This window comes from Rissa tridactyla, chromosome Z, assembly GCF_028500815.1.
Source record: "Rissa tridactyla isolate bRisTri1 chromosome Z, bRisTri1.patW.cur.20221130, whole genome shotgun sequence".
NCBI lineage: Eukaryota > Metazoa > Chordata > Aves > Charadriiformes > Laridae > Rissa > Rissa tridactyla.
In genome coordinates, this window is record NC_071497.1 from 32,027,264 (window position 1) to 32,034,229 (window position 6,966).

At 46.4% G+C, this 6,966-nt stretch overlaps 1 protein-coding gene across 8 annotated transcripts in view; it reads right to left on the reverse strand.

The window, feature by feature from the left end:
* Window positions 1-3,612, reverse strand: part of ZNF462 (zinc finger protein 462) — a 90,709-nt gene extending 87,097 nt beyond the window's left edge. For 4 of the 8 annotated variants that reach the window (XM_054185355.1, XM_054185364.1, XM_054185363.1 and 1 more), the window contains exon 1: window positions 2,991-3,612. The gene's annotated coding sequence lies outside the window, so the exon portion shown is untranslated. Of the gene's footprint in view, window positions 1-2,473; window positions 2,537-2,719; window positions 2,964-2,990 lie in introns of those variants that run through there. The other 4 variants (XM_054185360.1, XM_054185359.1, XM_054185357.1 and 1 more) reach the window with 3 other exon arrangements.
* Window positions 3,613-6,966: the final 3,354 nt, after the last annotated feature.

Here is a 6,966-nt window from a genome sequence, read left to right on the forward strand (position 1 = left end):
TGGGGACTTTTTCAGCTTCTTCAGTGGCTGCTGATTTAGAACTGTGCAGAGACTGCAAAGTGCATCAAAGAACATCACCTCAGGGGAAAAAAAAAAAAGTTAGCCTCCCTCTTTACTTTGTCAAAATGTAAGATTAAACATACCTGAAATGGTACATTCCATGGCCCACTTCTGAAAGATGGAGACCACCACAGTATCTCAGTAATTTGGGTGACATATCAGCAACCACAACTTAAGAAATGCACAGTTGATAATGCAATATTCTTCCCAAGTATATTAGATTATATACTAAACCATTTCTTCCATAGCAAAAATAAAATAAGGGCATTGATTTTAACCTTGCAGCAGCTGGATCCCAAGTTCATCGCTAGTCATTGCAGTCCTCAAATCCTTGTATTCTTTTTGCATATCTGGGACCATATTCTGATTCAGATTCACTAGTCCCTTATCCTGTCAATTACACCTCCTGTATGTAACACATTCCTTCTTAAATTCTTCAGAGTAACCTATGAATGAACATTACTGATACCCTTCCATGGAGCTGTGCCTTCGAGCTCAGTAGCACTACCCTGTGGTATCCCCCTCGTTCATTTCATCATGTAGTTTGAATTTTTTGAGGAACTGCATCTACTATGCAACTGATGTGCAAATTTAGGTTGGTGGGAAAAGAGTGAGGCCTGGTTTGAGTCTACTCAAAATGATTTCAGATTAAAAGGGGGTTAAAAAAAAGCACACAAATTCCTGTTCAACTGCTATCTCACTTTAAAGATCTTAAGTTTCCATAATGACATTAAAATCATAACAAGAATGTTGCGTTAAGTTTTCAGAAAAAAATATTTTAAAGACAGCTGTGAAAACTGTTCCAAGAGAAATTATGTGTGTTATGATGCTCTGAGGAACCTACTAAAAGCTTGCCAGTATCATTTTAATGCAACCCAGTGAGTGGGGAGAAATATTCCATCTTAATTTAAAATACATCCAAAAGAAGGAATGTTCTTGAAAATCAGATGTTAAAAATCCCCCAAATCAGGCATCACCTTCATCACCTAGAAAAAAAATGACATTTCATGACGTTCTCTGGAAGAACCTGAGCAGCTTCAAGCTGCGTGCACTTACCTCCAAATGCTTTCAAAAATCTATAAATATATGCGTATATACACTATTTCTTTGGCCAACTGATCAACCTCCTAAATTCTGTGGTCTTTAACCAAAGAAAAATATCTAGAAAGGTGACCTCCACATGAAAGCATAAGAGGAAAAAAGCCTGAGGATGTGTTTCTCTGTGTGAAGGAGAATCTGAGCAATTTCCTCCAATCCTTATTTCCTGATAGCATGAAGTCAGAGAGAAGACCCATCACAATGCTGTACATTGAAAAAACTGAAGAAACCTTAGGGGAAAAAATCATGATTAAACCAGCTACTGCCAGCAAAGCTTCAAAACATGGAGAGACATCCACGACGTTAGGAGCACTTCCCATCTCAGCTTTGTCTACTCTCTCTCTCCTCCATTTTCTGGTGGAGCTAGAGAACATGACATGGCTTACCTGACTCAGATCACAGCTCTCTGCCAAACTAGTCACTTCCTCTTAGACATGCAAGCAGCTTCATGAGACAAACAGACCCCCACAGACACACACACAAAAGCAGCAGCAGAAAGCACTCAAACTTGAAGGTCTTTCTCCTTCCAAACACCAGAAAAACGAATGAAACTTTTCCTTTTTCTCACCCTAAAGAGGGAGGTGAAGGGGGGAGAAATCCTATCAGATCACAACTACATGAAGCTCCAGGAGGATCTCTGTGGAGAATAGAAACCACAATACTAAGAGCGGGGCGGGGGGGGGAGAAGAAGGTTACTCCAGAAGACATAAAGAGCCTGTAGACTCTGTGTGTGCATGTGTGCGAGAGCGAGGAGAAGCTTTGTGTTGTGGAGCCTGGACTGGAACCAAAGCAGACAGCTTGCAAATGGAGGACAGGGAGATAAAGAAAGGGAAAGAGGGGGAGAGATAGGGAGAAAGCTGCTCCGGGTGGTTGAGAAAGGGGCAGGGGAGAAAGCGCCTTCTCCCTCGCCTGGTTTAAAGGTAGGGACATCGGGGAACTGAGCAAGAAGTGGGCTCCTTCCTTCCCCTTCCTTTCTTCCCTTCTCGCTCTCTTTCTCTCAAAGGAGAGCACAAGCGTGTGTAATGGCTCCTGCTCTCCAGCTGAACGCTGTCCTCCTCCAAGCAACCTCCTGCGGGCACCACCAGCCTCCCAGCCCCGACGCCGCCGGGGACCCCCGCATCCCAACTCCAGGAGATCCGCGGTGGGGGCACCACCGCTGGGGTGAGGGACCAGCCTCACCAGCGGCGAGGAGGAGGGCAGCGAGAGAAGACGAGGAGAAAGAGAAGGAGAGGAAAAGGGAGAGAGAGAGAGAGAGAGAGAAAGAAAGAAAGAAAGAAAGAAAGAAAGAAAAGGAAGGAAGGAAGAAAGAGGTCACCCGATTGCCTGGGTCGTGCCAGCACGGAGCTTTTCTCTCCTCCGTGTCTCTCCCGTCTCTGATCCAAGTCCACACGCACAGCACCATCCAGACCTCGCACACACACACATCTCCTCTCGGGCACCCCCCACCCCGAAAGCTCGGCTGATATCTCACTTATCTCCCCATATCCCCCCCTTGCAACAACAAAAAATTAATTAACCGCCTTCCTCCTCCTCCCACCACCACCACCACCACCACCAGCACCTCCTCCTCTTCTCCTCCTCCATGCAAGAGACTTCTCTCTCAAACAAAACACCCCGCTCTCGCTCCCCTCTCTCCTCTTTTTTTTTCCCCTTCCTTTCTTTCTTTCTTCCTCCTTCCTCCGTTGACCGAATGAATGGATTTCAGAGGAAGGTGGTGGAAAGAAAGAAAGACGGAAAAGACCAAACAAAAAAAAATAAATATATATACACACACACGAGAGATGATCTCTCCAATGCCAAACCGGAGATGGGTTTTAATTGCGAGAACTTACAGGAGCGTCCCGGCACTGCTGCTCTTGCTGCTGCCTCCTCTCCTCTTCCTCTCTGCCTAGCTCTTCTTCTTGTTATTGTTGTGGAAGTTGTTTTGTGAGTCTCATGTGCTCCTTGCCAGGTCTCAGCAATGGAGGATCGCCATCTTTCCCTGCTTTTCCCCCCCTCTCTCTCTCTCCCTCTCTCTCTCTCTCTCTCCTTCACTGGTTTGCTGCAGCTGCAGATGACCTGAGATATCCGTCTCTCTCTCTCTCTCTCACTCACCCTCTGTGTCTCTCTCTGAATAATGAGCAACCAGAGGGAGAGAGAGAAAGAAGACAATCTCCTCTCCTACCACACAAAACGCAAGAGCACCAGGGGGTGCAAGAATCCTTTCTAACAACAACAACAACGTGTAGGGGAAGAGAAGGAAAAAGAGAAAGAAAAGAGAAGAAAAGAGAGGAGGAAAAGGCAAGAAGAAAGAGAGGGAGGGAGGTGGAAGAGGAGGGGGGAAAGCAAGCAAACAAGAGAGATCCAGGAGGCAGACAGATGGAGGAGAAGATGGTAGTGATAGAGGAGGAGGTGTTGAAGATGAAGGAGATTAAGAGGAGGAAGGTGGTAACAAAAAGTTAAGGTTTGGGACACTGAATCACTCACAGGCCAGGGAGGAAGAGAAGAAGGGGGAAAGATCTGAAGAGCTTCCCCTTCCAAGCTGTTGCCTTCACAAAGCTTCCTGTGCAGGAGCGCTCAGCTGCTCCTGCGATGCTGGGGGAGCCGCTCGGATGGAGCGCTCTGCTAGGTCATAGCTCTCTTCCAGCCATGGCAAAAACCGGTTTCTGCATGCAGATCTGCCCCTGAGGTGATCCCTCAGACACATCCATCTAGAGGCTAATCTTCCCTGAGCAGGGTAAAGAACATAAATGGAGCTGGAGGTTGCAAAGTATAAAACCAGATCTACCACGTGGTTGGTTTTTAATCCCCCTTCCAGCTCGCATTTGATGTGGAGAAAGGAGACTCGAATTGTCCATTTCTGGCACGTATTTTGAAGTCTACTCCCGGAAATAAAGACAGTCATCTCCAGGTTTTTTATTTCTCACAAGCATTTAGGAGAAAAGAGAGCTTGTACTACCGAGCACCAAAAGCACTTCCTACATTGGTGAAACGTTTTTGGCTGGAAAATAAAATAAATAATTCTACTTAAAATAACTTTTATGCCTTCTAGCACCTAGTTGTCTGGTCCTTTGTGACTGATTATTTAAAACCGTGGAAACTAACGATCAAGGCTCACAAAGAAAGGTGTCTTGGTGATGAAGGCAAGCAAGCAAAGACAAAGCGGCTGTAGCCTGCATTTTCATTTCGTCTCGTTTCTATTAAGCATTGTGCTGAGCTACTTTTGCTCGACATTCCCCCCCCCCCCGCCCTCCCCCGCTCCAGTCTTCCTACAGCACCAGGTCAGATTCTTTCTAGGGTTATGTCTAGCACTGGAAGGGGGGGACGGGGGGGACGGGGGAAGTGGGGGGGGCTGGATTAGGGGTTATGTGCAGACTCAGAAAATCAATACAAGGGAGTGAGGCAAAATCAATTTGAGCACAAGGGCATGACTGGTATTGGAACATCACTGGGATTTCTCCAGCCCTCAAGCGCTGCAATTTGCATGGGTGGAAGAGAGACTAGAACCACAAAGCTCCGGTTCGGGTGAAGGGGGAGATCCCTCCCCTGCTCCGAGGAAGTTTTATGTGAGTGGTGAGGCTGAGATGATCTTCTTAAAAAGAGTCCAGATTTTACTGGCTCTGGGAGAGGTTAGGCATGATAGAACTTCCTTGTCTGCACTCTCCCAGCTCAGCTGAAGACCAAATGCAGAAATTCTAACGATAGCAATAAAGTAAAATAACAAAAATTGGTCGCCCAGGTACTAGTCAAATATTAAACCCATGCAGTCTCCGATCTTCCCATCCGCAAGACTGCCGTGAGTACAAAGCACGCAGGCAGGATCTGTCCCATTAAATCTGTTTCTTTGAGCCGTGCAAGTTAATCACTAAACAGGAGAAAGATCTTCCTCCTCCTCTCCTCTCTTTCCGCTCCCCCCCTCCTCGCCCCAAACAAGTGCTGTGAGAAATAGGAGGAAGGATATTATCTGGGCAGAAGGAGCACTGTTGGATTTAGAGAATCCTTCTTAAGGAAAAGGGGAAAAAACATCAAAACTGGGGATTCCTACTAAGACTACTGGTTTCATGCAGACAAATGAAGCGGACACCTCCTAAGAAGCTGATAAAAGAACATTAAGGAAAAGGGAGGGACTGTCTTTACGGCTGCCAGAATGTGCGTGTGTTCTGCCTGCAATTTTCTATAAATCATCCTCTTTGCAGGAAGAGAGCGCCTGGGCTTTGCAATCTTTGACGTACCATCAACACCAAGGCAGATAATTTACCTCTTTGTCTCTCAGCATTACATTTAATTTTTATTTTTTTTTAAAGGGAAAATAGAGCAACTCCACAACCACAAACCCCAAAACACCTGACTTCTGACCAGCCACCCTCCAAGGAAACAATCCCATTTAAAAATGAACGCTCTTGGGAGGAGTGGGCATCAGACTTCAGGGGAAAAGAAAGAATGAAAGAAGGAGAAAGGGAGAAAGAGAGAAAGGAAGAAAGGGAGAAAGAGACAAAGAAAGAGACAAAGAAAGAGAGAAAGAAAGAGAGAAAGAAAGAGAGAAAGAAAGAGAGAAAGAAAGAGAGAAAGGGAAAAAGAGAGAAAGAAAGGGAGAAAGGAAGAAAGGGGGAAAGGAAAAAAGGGAGAAAGGGAGAAAAAGAAAGAAAGAAAGAAAGAAAGAAAGAAAGAAAGAAAGAAAGAAAGAAAGAAAGAAAGAAGAAGAAAGAAAGAAAGAAAGAAAGAAAGAGAAAGAGAAAGAAAGAGAAAGAAAGAAAGAAAGAAAGAAAAAGAAAGAAAGAAAGAAAGAAAGAAAGAAAGAAAGAAAGAAAGAAAGAAAGAAAGAAAGAAAGAAAGAGAAAGAAAGAAAGAAAGAAAGAAAAAGAAAGAAAGAAAGAAAGAAAGAAAGAGGAAGGAAGGAAGGAAGGAAGGAAGGAAGGAAGGAAGGAAGGAAGGAAGGAAGGAAGGAGAAAAGAAAAGAAGAAAAGAAAAGAAAAAAAAAAGAAAAAAGAAAAAAGAAAAGAAAAGAAAAGAGAAGAAGAAAAGAAAAGAAAAGAAAAGAAAAGAAAAGAAAAGAAAAGAAAAGAAAAGAAAAGAAAAGAAAAGAAAAGAAAAGAAAAGAAAAGAAAAGAAAAGAAAAGAAGGAAGAAAAAAGAGAGAGAGAGAAAGGAAGAAAAAAAAATGTATCTTGGTGGAGGTAGCCTAGACATGTTTTCCCGCCCTATCGCCCCGTCCGTTGGCGGGGGATTGGGGGGCGCCTCCTGCGCCGGTCCCGTGGGGGACCCCCGTGCTCCGGCGGGGAGCGCTGGTGTCCGGGCACTCTCTCCGGGAGGAGGTCGGGAGGCCAGACGAACTCCGGCGATGGGGCGAACAGTGCCGGGGGGCGCGGGGCGGGAGGCTTCTCCCTAGTGGTCGGGTGGTCCATAACTTCCTCCCGCAGGCTTTCTGTCATCCCCACCGTGCTCTGAGCGCCGCCGGGGAAAGACAGCGGCGAGGTGGACATGCTGAGCTGAGACAGCCCCAACCAAGGAGCAACCACCAGGAAAAGAGAGGGGGAAGCCTCCCTGGAGCACCCCGTGTCCACGGACCGCTGGTTTCGCGCAGGAACTGGCGCTTCTGGCTGCTAAGTCCAGTGGAGGCGAGGCGGGCAAGTCCGGGGGGTGCAGGATCCTCCATGGGTTGATGGGCGGGCGGGGGAGGGCTTTAGCTGCGGGGCAGCCCCCCTGGCTCGCCCCGGTGCCGTGCCCGGCAATAAAGAGGTTAACCGTGGTGACAGCCCCCTGGTCCTAATTACCCCGGCGGGTTAACAGCCCATTAGGGGCAATGAAGATAGTTTGCACCTCTCTGGGTGCT